The following is a 13,383-nucleotide window of genomic DNA, read 5'->3' as shown; positions in this document are numbered from 1 at the left end:
TAGCTACCAGAAAGACCAGTCCAATCCATAATGATGTACCGGAAAATACAACGTTTTTATTGTTTGACCAACTATCAAGAGAAGCAAATACAAGGGTACACTAATGACTAAGACTGAGGAAGTCACAATTAATGCAAAAACAGCTAATTGGAAAGCAATAGTCATATTTCTAATCCTCCAAGTTACCATCAAATAAAGTTGACTACATATTATATTTGATCCCTCGCTTAATCAAAATTGTAATAAAATACAAGAAGTAGGAGGGGTTTAATCATGAATCCATTGATTCTTCTCTTTAAAACTTATTACTCACCACTTTTTTATTTGGATATGGGGTTGAGGGGGTTTTATGCTTTATTTCACAAGCGGATATAGCGGATCCTGTATACATGGATACAGTATACAGAAATATATCGAAAAGGGATTTGTATTTGAGATGTTTCTAGAGGTTAGTGAGTCATTTCATATGGCTATGTTCTATTTGTAGGAATAAAATAAGGATTAGGCTGTGGAGAGATGGCTGAGTGGTTGATAGCTCCGGTCTTGAAAACCGGTATAGTTCTAGGAACTATCGAGGGTTCGAATCCCTCTCTCTCCTTTTGCTTTCCTCTCTCTTTTCTTTTGCGTATTGAATACGTTTGTTTCTTTATTTGTTTTTTTTTCTGTCCCCTTATCTTTCTTTCATAGCAAGGAATGAATGGCTCGGCTAGATAGAATAACCGAGCCAGAACAGAAAAAAACAGTAGAACCCTAGATTGTTTCTTATGGCCATACCGTCTGAAGGATTTAATAGGGACTTGGTGACACAAACTAGGCGTGCCATAGACATAGTTGGTGTCATCATAAGGCCGACCCTCCATTTATATTTTTAATGGCGGAAATGGGCCAGCCCTGCATTTTTTTTAAAAAAATGGAGCTACTTCACATCAGCTAAGGGCCTAAGAACTCACTCAAGGCATATAAGTTCCATCGCCATTATTTTGTCCCTTTATAGTTGCACAACACTACACAAGGGCATCAAGTTAGTTCCACGGGCAAGGGTCCACCAAGAAGTTGAAACATGGCACGTCCAATGCCAACCTATCCACAGTACGCGCAAAGCCGTAAAGATCATCTGCTTTCTCACTGCCAGCTTTGCCATCGCCGTCACGGCCGGCGAAGATTGTGCCAACAAGGACGTTGCCTCTCTGCTCAGCCTCCCGTAGAATAGCCGCCCACTGTCCCAGCCATTTGAAATCGTCCAAGTTTCTTTCATCTGCCTCCTCGACAGCCCTGCCCATACAGATCAGCACTTGTTCTAGCATTTCGGCGAGCTCCTTCTGATCCTCCACTAGCACCTCTGTATTTTCAAGCTCCTCACTCGTGATGGTCTCCTCCGTCTTTTTAGTTGATATCTTCAGATTTTGCATTGGCAATGTCTGGGTGGATAATAGCCTATGAAGTGACATGACAATAGGTTCAGAACTCTCCTCCTCCGTCTTTTCAGTTGATACCTGCAGTTTTCGAATTGGCAATGTCAGGGTGGAGCATTTGGTTCTTCGGTCGAACTCAATATGTTGAGAACGCTTCATCCGTTTGCCAGGTCTCTTCTCCAGCTTCGGTGAGACCTCCAGTATAAACTCTTGGATATCTGGAGACAGCTCCCCCAACCTCTCCAACGATCCATTCAGCTTTTCCATGTCTTGGTCGCTCGCGAAGAGCGCCTTCATGGCGCTGTGCATCCGCCGTGCCATGCCAGAGAGAGCACTCCATGTGAAGAACACGGCAAGGGATGCGCCGGTGGCCACGCCGGCTCTGCTGCTGCCGCCGCCGCTGCTTTGCTGCTCATCATCGGAAGCCGCGAAGCGCCCGATAACCCTCCTCGACGGCTTCTCTGAGCTTCTGGCGCCACTGGAGCAGCGAGCTGCTCTCGATGGCGCTCCGGATCCTGAGCAGCAGCATCTCCAGCCGCTGCAGCTTCTCGAGTGCGGTAGCTGGCGCCTGCAGCTGTAGGATCGAATCACAAGAACTAAGCCAACCAGAGGGGGGGGGGGGTGAATGGTTGGTATACCAAAAAACCGAAAACTTTTAACGGAAATAAAAGTTACCCTCGAAATCGATGGATCGCGGTCTGACCGAAATAGATTAGCCGGTCTGACCGAAGTGTAGCCGGCGGTCTGACCGGTGTTGATCTACCGGTCTAACCGCCGAGATCGCCTATCGCCGCCGCCGGTCTGACCGCCCGTAAGCCGCCGGTCTGACCGCCGAAACCCGGTAAACACAAATTGAAGAACTCTTAGAGTGGATGACGACTTTATTACTTCTCTCTGTGTTTACAAAGTGCACCAACAGCACTCCTTACAAAAATTTCGACTAAACTCGAAACCCTAACTCAAAACTCAACTCTATTGCTCTCAAAAGCGATACCGGGAAGCCTCACGCTCCCCCTCTATTTATACATGAGGTAGGCAGCCTAAAGCCACGAACCAAACTCATACTAGGAGTCCTAAACACCTTAGGAAACCCACTAGTACAAGAAAGAAACTTTATATAACCAAACGTACCAAATTTGGACTCCTTCCAAATTTGACTTCGCATTCCATATGCACACAATAACTCCACCGTATGCCATATGGAATCTCCATCAACCACGTGCATCAACTCTAGCCTTAGTATCCCGCATGATCTCTGACCACCACGGACGTCGTCTTATCCCCAAGCCGACTCCCGGTCCATCACCGCAAATACTCTCCCGAGACATCGAGTCACCTACACATAGAACAAACAAAGAAACCATATTCCGAGACCAAGCTATCTCCAACTTGACTCATTAGCAGCAAACAATAGTATTACATACGTATAGTATCCATCTAGAAGTCATAATCATGGAATAAACTCGGATATCCAAATAAACAACCCGAAACCGAAACCGACACAGTGTCGGCCAGTCAGACCGCGGGCTGCGCCGGTCTGACCGCGCATTACACGCCGGTCTGACCGGCAGCACAAGCCCGGTCTGACCGGTCCACATATAATCACAGCAATTCCTGTATATTCACCTGTGAAATCCAATCATCTCCAAAACCACTTCGTGAATAAATTCCAAATAACAAAACCAATAATCTCCAATGCCCAATTGTTCATCACAGAATAATAATCAAAAACACCTTTGATTTTACAATCTCCCCCTTGATGAACACATTGGCAAACGCATAAAAATGTTTTGATATTTGGTGGTAAAAAACACACTTCGTACAAATGTACACATCGTGCTCAAAAATCTAAAAGAAAACTTCTCCCCGTTTTTAAAAGAAAGAAATTCCCAATTGAACCAAAAACATGCTCTTCGCAACAACTCTCCAAAAATTCACTTTGCTTCTCAAAAATCCAAAAATTTTCACATTACTTCTCCCCCTTTTGATAATGATTTCATCAAGCATAGGAATTATGTTCATAAATATTCAAGAGCCTAGCATAGATATAGCATATCAAGTCATGTGTTGCAATAAAAAGAAGATAAACCCATCTATAACAAAACAAGCATGCATTAAAGTATAACCATGAACCAAAGATTTTACAATTAAGCTTGAATCAACAATCAAAATTCATGATTTCATACGATTTATAATGCAACATCTTAACAAGCACATAGGTTGAAGAATAAACACTAAACACATATACCTATTGCATTTATCACTCTTTCTCAAATAACCTTTAGCACAAAATAACCAAGAGAATTTTTTTTAACTTTTTCTTTTCTCGAGCCTTTTTGCTCATATTTTTTTTCCTCTTTTATTCCGGGTACGTCCCTGTCGTTAAGATTGTTTCCAGGGATTCGGCACCCATTATTTTGCTCACATCGAATACGTCCTTGTCGTCAAGACGGTTTTCAAGGATTCGGTATTCATTTTTTTATATTTTTTATTCTCTTTTTCACAATGAGCAATTAAAGGTATTTGAGGAATAACAAATCAATAAAGCATATATATATAGAGCATTTATAAATCAAACCATATGCTAGCATCAACATTGCATATTTTCTTAATTCAAGTATAGAATTTAAGTGTCATGCATCATCTCCCTTAAAAGCAAAATCTAAATCTCATGAAAAGACTAGAATACATACAAGCTATGCTAGAGACAAATAAACCTTCAAAGTATTGCTAGCATGCACAAGAAAATACCATATGCATAAACAAAGCTCTCTTTTCTCAATTTTTTTTTATTATCATATTATTGCTTGATAAAACCATGAGGTACAAACTCCCCCTCAAACCATGCCAAAAGGATGAATGACACCCAATTCACCACGAAGAAAAGCAAAGCGATTAGAATCCAAAGGTTTAGTGAAAATATCAGGAATTTGCAACTTGGTGTCCAAAAACTGCAACTCAACATCTTCTTTCTCAACATGATCCCTCAAAAAATGAAAACGAATATCAATGTGCTTTGTGCGTGAGTGTTGAACAGGATTCTTAGCAATATTGATAGCACTAGTATTATCACAAAAGAGAGGTACTTTCTCAAAAGTAAGATCATAATCTTTCAAAGTAGATAAAAGTCAAAGAATCTGTGAACAACAACTAGCAGCAGCAACATATTCAGATTCAGCAGTTGATTGAGCAACACTAGATTGTTTCCTAGAAGACCATGCAATCAATGATGTACCAAGAAAATGACATGTTCCACTAGTACTTTTCCTATCAATTCTACAACCTCCAAAATCAGCATCCGAATATCCACTTAAGCATATAGAAGATGAAGTAGAATACCAAATTCCAAACTCAAGTGTATGATTCAAATACCTCATTATTCGCTTGACCGCTTGACGATGTGAAGCACGAGGAGAAGCTTGAAAGCGTGCACACAAACACACAGCAAATTGTATGTCTGGCCTAGAAGCAGTTAGATACAACAAAGAACCAATCATACTTCTATACTCCTTTTGATCAACAGTTTCACCATCTTCATCAGGATCCAACACAGCTGTAGAATCAATTGGTGTTGAAATTGGCTTGCAATTCTCCATCTTGAACCGTCGCAAAAGATCCTTCGTATACTTCGTTTGATGCACAAAAGTACCTTGAGGTGTTTGCTTAATTTGCAATCCCAAAAAGTACGATAACTCACCCATCATGCTCATCTCAAATTCCCTGCGCATAGCCTCAGCAAAATCTACAACCACAGCGTGAGTCGAACAACCAAAGATAATATCATCCACATAAATCTGAACGAAAAGTTGATTATCACCATGCTTAAGAACAAAAAGCGTTTTGTCAACCTTTCCCATTGTAAAACCTTTCGCAAGCAAAAAGTTCTTAAGCCTATCATACCATGCCCTAGGAGCTTGTTTCAAACCATACAAAGCTTTAGACAATTTAAAAACATGGTTGGGAAAATCAGGATTTTCAAAACCTGGTGGTTGTTTGACATAAACTTCCTCCTGTATAAAACCATTTAGAAAAGCACTTTTCACATCCATTTGATACAATTTAAAACCTTTTGAAGCAGCAAAAGCCAACAAAAGTCTAATTGCCTCAATTCTAGCAACAGGAGCAAAAGTTTCATCAAAATCCAAACCTTCAACTTGAGTAAAACCTTGAGCAACAAGTCTAGCTTTATTTCTCACAATCAAACCATCCTTATTTTTTTTATTTTTGAAAACCCACTTGGTTCCAATAATATTATGTCCAGAAGGTGGTTCAACTAAAGTCCAAACTTTGTTTATCTCAAAATTTTCAAGTTCTTCATGCATGGCGTTAATCCACGATTCATCAGTTAATGCATGTGACACATCTTTGGGTTCAAAAGAAGCAACAAATGCAGAATTTGCACAAACATCATGAGTCGTTACCTTAGACCTTGTAGTCCGCTCACCTATATTACCAATAATTTGTTCCGGCGGATGTCGTCGTTGAATATGCAAAGGAGCAGCAACTTCAGAAGTTGATCCACGTTCTATTTCAGTACTGGTCGAAGTTGAATTCTCTGGAGGACCATCTCGATCAGCATCAACAGTACCCGAACCTGACGAACCTGGCCGGTCTGACCGCTCCTCATGAGCCGGTCTGACCGGAGGTGTGCCGGCGGTCTAACCGGCCTGGTGCCCGGTCTGACCGGCCGAGCCGACCTCGTCATCATCGTCGTAGTCGCTCTCATCTTCAAAAATACGACCATCCTCCCCCTGAACCTGTGACAGTGTACCTGCAATATCGGGTCTAGTACCAGAACTAGCCTCATCAAAAGAAACTTCGCAAGTCTCAACAATTTTGTTAGTCCCTAAAATAAGTACACGATAGCCACGAGTGTGTGCGGGGTAACCAAGAAACAATCCATCGGTAGAGCATGCCTCAAACTTATCCAAATTTCCAGATTTCAAGACAAAGCACTTGCAACCAAAAGCACGCAAATGTGAAACTTTGGGTTGACGACCAAATCGAAGTTCATAAGAAGTTTCTCCAAGTTTAGAACGCAAGAAAACTCGATTTGAAATATAGTAAGCAGTGTTAATCGCCTCAGCCCAAAATTTTCTAGGAGTTTTGTATTCATCCAACATCGTTCTAGCCATCTCAACCAAAACACGATTTTTTCTTTCAACAACACCGTTTTGTTGAGGAACACGAGGAGAAGAAAATTCATGTTCAAGACCTCTTTCGTTGCAAAATTGTTCAAATGAAGCATTTTTAAACTCTCCACCATTATCACTTCGAATTCTTTTCAAAGAACCAGGAAATTCAAGCTCTAATCGAAGAAACAAACCACGAAAGTGTTGAAAAGCTTCGTCCTTAGTTGCCATAAAGAAAACCCAAGAATATCGAGAAAAATCGTCAACAATAACCAACACATACCACTTTCCTCCAACAGATTGCACTCTAGCTGGACCAACAGTGTCCATATGTAATAGCTGTCCCGGTGCATCCGTCATCACAGAAACAATAGGAGCATGTGAAGTAGAAACCATCTTAGCATGACGACACGGTGTACAAACCAAATCAAGATCTTTCTTAAGTTTAGGCAAACCACGAACAAGATCCAAACCACTTAACCTAGTGAGATGATCAAAACCAACATGTCCAAGTCTACGATGCCAAAACATCACATCTTTATCAAACTTAGCAACCAAACATGTTATCACAGGTGAAACAGAATTTTCAAAATCAGCTTTAAACACTCTTCCATAGCGAGAAATATTCAACACAGAATCACCACAAGAATCAAAAACTTTACTTCCAGTTTTCTTAAAGTGAACCTCAAAATTTTCATCAACAATTTGTGAAACTGAAAGCAAATTGTACTTTAAATCCTTAACCAAAGCTACATTCTTCAATTCAAATTTTTCATTTACCTTAACCAAACCTGTAGCGACAACGGCACTAGTAGAAGCATCAGCAAAGACAATTGATTCAGTCTTGGATGCCTTTTTGAGGGAGGAGAACCAATTTTTATCACCGGTCATGTGCCGCGAACAACCGGAATCCACGATCCACACGTTCTCCTTCCTTGCCACAAAAGCCTACACAACAGCAGAAGTCGAAGCCTCAGTTCTGGGGTTAGATAATAAAAATTTAGGAATCCAGTACTGAGACACACGACCAGAAGATCCAATAGGCATATATCCACGTGCAAAATCAATTTTAGAATTTTCAGAAAAATTCCTCCGAGGCCGGTCTGACCGAAGTACAGTGGCCGGTCTGACGGGAGGCCGGTCTGACCGCCTCTGTACCGCCGGTTTGACCGGTGTCCGGTCTAACCGAGGCTCTGCAGCCGGTCTGACCGGTCGCCGGTCTGACCGTGGGACCCACTGCGGTCTGACCGGTTTCCTCGAGGGAAAACCAGATTTTTGCCACTTTGATTTTGCAAAAGCAATCTCTCTCTCCTTTTTCTGTTTATGAGCTAATCTGAAACAAAAATCAACAATATGTCCATCTTTTCCACAAAAAGAACAAGTATATTTTTCACGTTGTTTAGACACATTGTTAGAGCAAGAAGATTTAGCAACACAAGCAGAAACAGGAGGTTTTGCATGCACAACATTGGATTTTGAAGAAGATGCATTCATGGTAGACATGATACCAGCAAATTTAAACACAGTTTTATTAGTATCATGTTTAATCAAAATCTCACCACCTCTAGCACCAACACCTAACACAACAGGAGGATGTCTAGAGTTATGAGCATAAGGATCAAACCCTAAACCACGGTTATTTGTGCTAACCTTTGATTGATCCAAAATCATGTTGAGGTTCTTTTTACCATCAGAAAATCTTAGTAAAGAATTTTTCAAATAAGAAACCTCTTTTTCCAAATTAGCACAATTTTCACAATCTACCATGACACCTTTGCTTTTACGACATTTGGGGCAAGAAAGCACTTCATTGTTTTTCACAACATCTTCCATGTACTCAACACGACCTAAAGCATCTTTCAGTTTCAACTTATTCAAATTACATGTTGAGCAATTCAAAACATCATGAGGTTGTTTTAACTTTTTAGCAGAAATCATGTTAAACATCAAACTAGCATGAAAAGCAATTTGATATTTTTGCAACAATTTTTTAGTTAAAAACAACTCATCCAAAGTGCGTGTGTGCAAAGCAAAACAACAAGCAAGAGAAGATCTATTTTTCAAATCATGTGCAGCATTAACATCTCTAATTTTTGAAATCTCATTCATTAAAACCTCACAATTTTCACAATCATCATCATTAGGAATAAGAGATTTTAACCTATCAATTTCAGATTTAAGAGATTCAATGATAAATTCCTGTTTTTATACATCTTCTCACACTTTTTATTTTTAGCACTCAAAATATTAATAGCTTCTTCAAAAGCACTCACCTCATTATCTTCATACTCTGTGTCAGATTCACCACGCGCCATGAAGCAAACATCGGAGATATTCTTTCCCTTATCATCATCTCCACTTTCACCATCTACATCACTTAGTGGCTCGAAAGCGGCGCAAACTTGTTGAAAAGCCTTCCTAAGATTCTCCATCTTCCTCCCTTGGTTAGAACCCTTTGACTTGTTGTAGTTGTTGGGCTTGTTGTTGTTGGTCTTCTCACCATCTTTGTCTTCTCTTTTGCCTCTCCCAAGCTTAGGACAATGCGAACGAAGATGATCAATTGAACCATATTCAAAGCAACGATTTGGACCACCTCTTTTCCTGTTCCTGGCATTATTCATAGCTCGAGCAATTCTGTTAGCAACCAAAGTCAAATCCTCCTCCTCGATTTGTTCGAGTTGATCATCGGATGTGGCATTAAAAGCAGCAAGAAAAGAAGGCACAGATGAAGAAGCATCAACAACCAATGAAGAAGAAGAAGAAACCAAAGCACTCGATTTAGAATCAACTTTGCGAGAAAGAATATTCATCTCATGTGTTTTCAATTTAGTATAAAGTGAATCCAAAGTCAAAGTAGACATGTTAACAGACTCCTGAATAGATGTAACTTTCATCTCCCAAATAGACATGTCAAGACCATTCAAAAAGTGACGAGAAATCTCAGACTGTGGATAATTATCATCATAAGAAGAATCAACAGATCTAAGATCACTCAAAATTTTATTAAATCTAGAAAGATAGTCATCCAAAGCCTCTCCAGATTTCATCTCAAATTTAATGTACTCCTTTTTAAAAAGATCTCGACGAAGCTCTTTAATATTATTTGTTCCTTGATAAAAGTTTTTCAAAGCATTCCAAATCTCATGAGCAGTTTCAAGATGTGCAACACGATCATAATCAAAACGAGAAATCCCACTCAAAAGAATATTACGAGCTTTGCAATTGTTTTCAAATTCAGTTTTTAAAGCATCAGTATTAATGGCTTCAGGAATCACATAAGGATGAGAAACTTTCCTCCAAATATCATAATTTTCAGCCATAAGGTAAGATTGCATCTTACTACACCAATGAGGAAAATCAGTTCCATCGAAAACATGAGGCTTAGTTGAAAACCTAGCGGGAGTAGCCATGGAAAAAACTTTAGATCGATAAAAATCCAAGAAGAAAACGAGGCTCTGATACCAATTATAGGATCGTAAAGGGTCTTTCCCACCCCAAAAGCTAGCCATTGAGGTGAGGGGCTCCCCCACTTATATCTTAGGTCCTTTGCCCTTCCACAACCAATGTGGGACTATTCAACAATCTCCCCCTTCACACATTGATGTCCCTCAGCCCTTCACCGCCCCTTCACCGTATCCGGGCCCCCACCGGCCCACGGTCCATCAGGTATACGGGCCCCGCAGGCACCCACGGTCCATCAGGCCTTCACACGTGTCCATCGGGCCAGAGATGTTAACCTAGCCAGGCTCTGATACCACTTGTAGGATCGAATCACAAGAACTAAGCCAACCAGAGGGGGGTGAATGGTTGGTATACCCAAAAACCGAAAACTTTTAGCGGAAATAAAAGTTACCCTCGAAATCGATGGATCGCGGTCTGACCGAAATAGATTAGCCGGTCTGACCGAAGTGTAGCCGGCGGTCTGACCGGTATTGATCTACCGGTCTAACCGCCGAGATCGCCTGTCGCCCGCTGTCGCCGCCACCGGTCTGACCGCCCGTAAGCCGCCGGTCTGACAGCCGAAACCCGGTAAACACAAATTGAAGAACTCTTAAAATGGATGACGACTTTATTACTTCTCTCTGTGTTTACAAAGTGCACCAACAGCACTCCTTATAAAAATTTCGACTAAACTCGAAACCCTAACTCAAAACTCAACTCTATTGCTCTCAAAAGCGATACCGGGAAGCCTCACGCTCCCCCTCTATTTATACATGAGGTAGGTAGCCTAAAGCCACGAACCAAACTCATACTAGGAGTCCTAAACACCTTAGGAAACCCATTAGTACAAGAAAGAAACTTTACATAACCAAACGTACCAAATTTGGACTCCTTCCAAATTCGACTCCGCATTCCATACGCACACAATAACTCCATCGTATGCCATATGGAATGTCCATCAACCACATGCATCAACTCTAGCCTTAGTATCCCGCATGATCTCTGACCACCACGGATGTCGTCTTATCCCCAAGCCGACTCCCGGTCCATCACCGCAAATACTCTCCCGAGACATCGAGTCACCTACACATGGAACAAACAAAGAAACCATATTCCGAGACCAAGCTATCTCCAACTTGACTCATTAGCAGCAAACAATAGTATTACATACGTACAGTATCCATATAGAAGTCATAATCATGGAATAAACTCGGATATCCAAATAAACAACCCGAAACCGAAACCGACACAGTGTCGGCCGGTCAGACCGCGGGCTGCGCCGGTCTGACCGCGCATTACACGCCGGTCTGACCGGCAGCACAAGCCCGGTCTGACCGGTCCACATATAATCACAGCAATTCCTGTATATTCACCTGTGAAATCCAATTATCTCCAAAACCACTTCGTGAATAAATTCCAAATAACAAAACCAATAATCTCTAATGCCCAATTATTCATCACAGAATAATAATCAAAAACACCTTTACAGCAGCCTCCGCCCAACGGTGGATATCGTCCGGTTAGTGATCTGGCCGACCACCGCGGAAGTAACTGCTTGTTCTGCCATCTCTCGGTAATGTTAATGTTAATACTCGTCGAGTGATCAATCTCGCCAGAGATCGATATATATACAACAAGTACGTTATATTCTGGGAGAAAAACGTGAGCTTGATCTTACTAGTTTCATATATACACAACAAGTACGTAATATTCTGGAGAGAAACGTGAGCTTGATCTTACTAGTTTCCATCGCCTTACGGTGATGCTCTTGGGACAGAGGCAGACAACAACTGCAGATTGGCTGGGCACATAGTTTATATCGGGCTAAGGCCTGCAAGAAATAAAATGGTCGTAACGACGTGTTGAGTTTATCAGTATGACAGTATCTGGCTGTCCTATTTAAAAAACGCCAGCACTGTCTCATCTCGGCTTCTTGGATGTACTACAATGCACAAGCTTCTTGGATACAGAGGAGCACAGCCTCACGCCCTCACGTGGAGTCACGGTTCTCATAGCATAGCGCGCAGTGGACACGGGTGATTCCTTCCTGCTGCTGCTGCTGCTGATTTTTTTGGTGAACGCCTAAAAAAATTATACGTCAATATATTAGAGGAAAAAAAATTTTTGTTACACAGTACAATCGCTGCTGCTGGGCTGCCCGCTGCTGTGGAAGCTGGGGAGAGCAGAGAGCCTCCTCGCCGTGGGAGGCGGTCTTTGTGGGCTTCACACGCCGGGGTGGTTTAGATGGGCCGCAACGGAGCACGTGGAAAGTGACCCCGTCCCAAGGCCTCTTGTAGGCCGTTGGAAGAGATTACGCGAAACATATGGGCCTCTTTTCGCCGATGTGATGTACTCAACCCACGGTCTTACAATGGGGCACGGCGCCAACCAGCAAGAGAACGAAACGCTGCTGATCCAGACGTCACAAGCGCAAGAACGCTAGCCATCTACCACCATGTACAGTAGTAACACGACGCCAACCCAAAGCTTCGTCAAAAGCCAAGGGGCCCCCCGTACTACAACTCTCTCTAGATCGATCGTCAGTTCTCTCGCTACGCCCGGCGAGAACAACGGCGAAAGCCGGAAAGCGACGTCACACCGCCGTTCCCCACCGCACGGGGCGTTACGACCGTTTCGCCGTAGCAACCAACTCATATTCACACATCCATGCAAAAAAACCGATCGAGCTGTTTCCCGGCCGTAGCAGCAGCAAAAGTCAATCCCTCACTTCTGGAAGCTTACTTAACATGCAAGGAAGAAAAACAAAATCCGACGCATGCATCGATCCATCTCTTTAATTTACGGTCAAATCAATCCCACGAAAACCAGGAGGATCTTAGTAGCTTAATTATCTGTTGACCTACTGTACATGTCCGGTAATTTGGTGGCGCTGGCCTGAAAGCTTCTCCAGTTCTGACTTTTTGCAGGCAGAGTGTGTATAGCTAGTGCTCTGACTAATCCGGCTCTCGATCATCAGCTGATCTGCTTCTTGCTGGAGGTTTAACTGTGAAATGATGGTGTCTGCTCTGCTTTTGCCTTTGCTCCTTCTGGAAAGGAAAGCATAAACATTGACATAATGACAATTTCAGATCTTAGTGACGACTTAATCTTGGAGATCTTGCATGCAATTATGTCAGGGTCAAACTTTAATTGGTTAGTTTAGTCTCGACCTCTCGTTGTGTGCACCTCACTTAGAATGGTCAGCTAGCTACCATGCTTGCATGCATACATGAATTCATATATATACAAACTGGTTGAACAAAAGCTAGTAGTAGTAGATTAGTCAGACACTTCTCCTTTCGTTTAATTTTAGGTGTGTGAAATGGTCGTTGAACGCCAAAATGTCTAAGTGGGCTTGCACGAGTTCAACGTACGTACCACCAAATTAGCTTTCCTAG

General features: G+C 42.0%; 1 non-coding gene across 1 annotated transcript; it reads left to right on the top strand.

Moving 5' to 3' along the window:
* Window positions 1–510: 510 nt before the first annotated feature.
* Window positions 511–598, top strand: TRNAS-UGA (transfer RNA serine (anticodon UGA)). Its single transcript has one exon. It is a non-coding gene; the product is annotated as a tRNA-Ser (tRNA).
* The last annotated feature ends 12,785 nt before the right edge of the window (window positions 599–13,383 follow it).

Source organism: Oryza glaberrima, chromosome 3, assembly GCF_000147395.1.
Source record: "Oryza glaberrima chromosome 3, OglaRS2, whole genome shotgun sequence".
Lineage (NCBI taxonomy): Eukaryota > Viridiplantae > Streptophyta > Magnoliopsida > Poales > Poaceae > Oryza > Oryza glaberrima.
This window is presented reverse-complemented; position numbering and strand designations above follow the sequence as displayed.